This window comes from Otolemur garnettii, unplaced genomic scaffold (assembly GCF_000181295.1).
Source record: "Otolemur garnettii isolate 467f Iridium unplaced genomic scaffold, OtoGar3 scaffold00032, whole genome shotgun sequence".
Lineage (NCBI taxonomy): Eukaryota > Metazoa > Chordata > Mammalia > Primates > Galagidae > Otolemur > Otolemur garnettii.
Window position 1 is genome coordinate 12,213,711 of NW_003852427.1, and position 4,920 is coordinate 12,218,630.

A 4,920-nucleotide genomic window follows, 5' to 3' on the forward strand; every position below is an offset into this window, starting at 1 on the left:
CTGCCTGGCACTTATTCTCCTGGAGTCTGTTTGCTTAGCCCTCCCTTGATTCTTAAGCCAACATCTGAACTCCCCTCCCTTGTAGAACATTCCTTTTTTGACAAATTTGGCGAGAATCAGGCTTGTTTGTTGTGTACAATCAGAATACCTTAACTGGCACAAATACCAAGTAGGTAAATATTCCCATTGTCACTAGGTAAGAGGACATAGATGAAGCCAAGAGTCCGTAAGACCATAGAAAATTCTTTGTAGCATAGCTTGCAGTGAGGACATCACTTCTTCTCTGAGGAGCATAAGAAGAAATGCATATTTTACCTACTTAAGTGGAAAAAGGGAGAGTTCTTAGGTTGGCTAATATTGGCCTGCTCCAAATACAAGCTGAGGCATGTAGGTGCGTGTGGAGATGGGAGGGGTTATTATTCATGTATCAAAGATGGAAATTACCAGTAGCCAATAAAAACTAGTAGAAAATTAAAGGCTTTCAAAGGAATGTCATGTTTTGAATAGGATCATTCGCTGTCATTGCCACTGATAGGTTAAAAGTGATGTTCTTAACTAAGTAGTTATATTGTATTACATCATTTTATAACTTTAAAAAAAATTATTTTTTGAGACTGAGTTCTCATTCTGTCATCCTGAGTAGAGTGCCGAGGTGTCATCATAGCAACCTCAAACCCTTGGGCTTAACAGATCCTCCTGCCTCAGCCTCCCAAGTGGCTGGGACTACAGGCACCTGCCATGATGCCTTGCTAGTTTTTCTATTTATAGTAGAGACATGGGTCTCGCTCTTGCACAGGCTGATCTTAAACTCCTGAGTTCAATGGATCTTCCCACCTCTGCCTCCCAGAGTGCTAGGATTACAGACCTGAGCCACTATACCCGGCCCACCTTAAAATTTCTTGAGGATAATTTATCTTATATTTCTTCTATACTTAAAAATTATAAGGCAATAAGATAATACAGTATAAATAATTAAGAACTCTATTTTATCAGACTCTGAGTGGTCTATGGGAGGCCAATAAGGGTTTTTCCTTCAGCTGAGATTTGCATCTCTCTCTCTGCCTGCCTGTTCATTTTTCAAGGTCTAGCTCAAATGGTACCTTCTCTGTAAACTCTTCCTTCATCTTCCAGTCAGTTGATGTCTTCCTTTCATTCCAGCGTGTATAGGGGTTCTGGAGGTGGCATTCTAGTTCACCTTGAGGGCTAACTCTCTGCTAGAAGCTCTATGGAGGACCATGCTGAAGTGGGAAACCTGAACTACCCAAGGCTCATTGGGAGGGAGAGGCGGTTGGTTAGAGATGTCTGCATCAGGCCATGGAGCCCCATGTTTGCCACTGCTGTCTTCTTTGGTTCATTTGACCCTGTTACTAAATTGTAAATTCTTTGAGAGTCAAATCTGCATGTTAGTCACCATTTGATTGCTTCCACTCTTGGCACAATACCTCGCACTTTAGATGTTCACCATAAATTCATGGTGGAATTTGAGCTATGGTTTGAGGGTGGGTGAAGATTTAGATGCAGGAGAATAGAGTTTCTAGGGACAGGAAATGACATGAGGGAAGGTTGTAGTAGGACAATAAGGAAGAGCCCTCAAGAGAAAGAGAAGGACTTTTTTTAGGGTATAGTGGGAAATAGTATTGTTAAAAGGAAAGGATTGTAGTCTAGAAGTAAAAGTTTTACTAAAATTGTTTGAGGCCATGATCTCATGAAATTACTTAATGCATTGTTTAAAGGAACAAATTAAAAAACAAGAGAAAATTCAGTTGTGGGAGTTGTCAGCTTTTGGAATGTTTTGCTCCTTTAGGATATTTTGTAGCTCACAGCAACCTCATACTTCTGAGCTCAAGTGATCCTCTTGCCTCAGGGTCCCAGGTACCTGGGACTATGCCTGGCTAGTTTTTCTATTTTTAGTAGAGATAGGGTCTCACTCTTGCTCAGGCTTGTCTCTAACTCCTGAATTCAGGCAATCCACCTGCCTCCGCCTCCCAGGTGCTAGGATTACAGACATGAGCCACCGCACCCTGTGAATGTCATTGCAGCTAGATCACCCTGCCCTGACTCACTCCAGAAGGACCTGCCCATTTCTCATACTACTATTCAGCTTGTCATCTTTAGCTGAAGATGAATGAAAAAAGAATAGAAAGAATTTTTCTGGATGATCAGGGAAGGAGACAAAACATACAAAAAAATCATAGGTCTAGAGGCCTTTATACTATAGTTGTATCCTTAGTACTGCTAATTGATGTGGGAGCAAGTATAAATTGACTTTTGTGTGGTTCACTGATGCACTGAATTTCTGAGATTAGTTGTAGTGGTGGTAAAGTACAAAGTAGGACAAAAATAATGCTTCTTGTTTAGGTCACTGTGTGTCCCTTCGCAGAGTGCCATGGTATCATAGCTCAGAGCAACCTCAAATTCTTGGGCTTAAACTATACTGTTGCCTCAGCCTCCCAAGTAGCTGGGACTACAGGCACCCACCCACCGCTACACAGCTTTTTTTTGTCATGTTGTCATTGTTGTTTAGCAGGCCTGGGCCAGGTTTGAACCCACCACCCTTGGTGTCTGTGGCCTGCTTCCTAACCACTGAGCTACAGGCACTGAGCCTCCGTTTTCTTGATGCAGATTGTCTGTTGTTGCTATCTGCGTATCAGTTTAGACTTAGACTAGGTTTTGCCCTGTAGCCCAGACTGTACTGCACTGGTGTGATGGTAGCTCACTGTAGCCGCGAACTCTTAGACTCAAGCAATCCTCCTGCCTCAACCTCCCAAGTAGCTTAAGCAAGCATAGGTACACACCAGCATGCCCAGCTAATTTTTTAATTTTTGTAGAACTTGAACAACTCTACCAGGATGTGTTCTTTCTTCCCTGTTTGGCTCTGCTCCCTACTGGGTTGGTTTATAGCTTTGGGTCCTCTCGATGCTGGAGACATGATGGCTGCAGGTGCTCAAACTTCTTCACTGATTCAGAGGATTGTGTGGGACTCACACAATAGAGAGCTCCACAAAAACCTTGTTGTAGTGGCCTGTAGAGTCTATGGCTAGGAGGAGTGAGGGTTATAAGTAACATTATTGTTGCTCAATAATGGAACATCTTGGTGAAAAGGGCATGGGGAAGGGATTTAGCTCTCAACAAGCATGAGAGCCAATGAGATGAGATCATTAGTGAATTGGCAATCTCTATACCTGTGGTGTTAAGAGTCACAGGATCAGCTCTGTATTAGGCTAAGGTGACCAGACGTCCTGCTTTTTAACAATTTGTTCCACATCCTGCAGCATTTTAAAAAAGTCCTGATTTTTGGAAAGAATGCATGACAAGCTAGGGAATGGCAGGAGAACAGGAAGGGAATATTCAGTTTTGGCTGCTGAAAAGGTTAATGTAACTCCATTTGGGAATGAAGAGGTTAATGTAACTTCATTTGGAAATGAAAAGGCTAATGTAAACTTCCTACTCCCTTCCTGGACAAGGTTGCCCAGATGGAATTGGTATCAGAAGGAGACTGGCTCCCTCCCTCGCTTCTAGGCAAGGACAGTTAGCTCAGAAGAAGCCAAAGTGTCAGGAACAAACAAGTAGCCCCTTCCTCTCTAGAGGATCCCTAACCATAAACAGCTCAGCCAAAGCACCCCAGCTGGACAAAACACCCGATTAAATTCCTCTATGCGCTTTAAAAACCTCAGCTCACTTCACTTGGGGGTCACCCTTCTTCCAGCCACGCGGAAGGGAAGAGTGGCCCATGCATATGCTTGCAAAATAAAGCACTTTTTGTTTTTACATGTGTGTGGTGGTCTCTCAGTGGCAATTCTGGTCCCAACACTGCCATGTGGCTATTTCACCAGGATATATTGGGTTTTTTTAATTTTATAATGTTAAACTTTAATAATAACAAATAATTGTTGAGAATGGATTATCAAGAACTGCTTATCAAAGTTCACATTGTTGATCAGTTGTTAGAATTCGACCACCATTGTTTGGACTTAATAAACAATGGCATTTTGGGGCATTGGCAACCACGAAAACATTTTGTAACTGTCTCTCAGACGATACACAGTGTACTGTGTGCTAGTGCTAGTTAAACAAGTGATGTCAACAAATCAGCTATTCAGATAATTTAGGTAAGTAATTTATTTATTTCATGAATTTAGCAGACAGTACTTGTATTATTTATATTTTATAGTGGTGGCAAAAAGTCTAGCGCCAGCCTTGAAAGTGACACTTATGACTTACAAGGCATCATTATTAAAAAAATATATAGATAAGGAAAAGGTTAACTCTTGGGCATCAGCAAAAATCACAATAGAGAACAAATGTTTAGAAATATTTCATCATTTTGAAACAAACCATGTTCCATACAGTAATGCACTAAAAATTGTGGGATACACGCTGCTGTCCTTACCAGGAACTAATGCTGTGACTGAACACATTTTTTCTACAGTAAATAAAGTGTGAACATCAGAAAAATCAAATTAAGTGTTGAGACTTTGAAAGCCATATTATGTGTGAAATATAATTTAACAAATTCTTGTGAAAAATTTCATGACCTTTTAAACAATGACAGCAATCTACTAAAAAAAATTCACTCAAATGAGAATAAAATAATACTATACATAATTTTTTTTTTGCCAAGGCTGGGTTTGAACCCACCAACTTCGGCATATGGGGCTGGCACCCTACTCCTTTGAGCCACAGGTGCCGCCCTATACATAATTTTTTTTAATGTATTATATTTGTAAATTGTACTTATGTTGAAATTTAAAAGAATATATTACAATACTATTTTTGCATTCTATGAAAATTTTTGTTGCTCCATATAGACCAAATTTTTAATTAAGAACACCACCCCCCACCCCCAGGTCAATGGCGTCCTGCTCTACCAATGTTAAAATCTGGTCACCTTATATTAGGCTGGAGGAGAAGGCAGTTGGG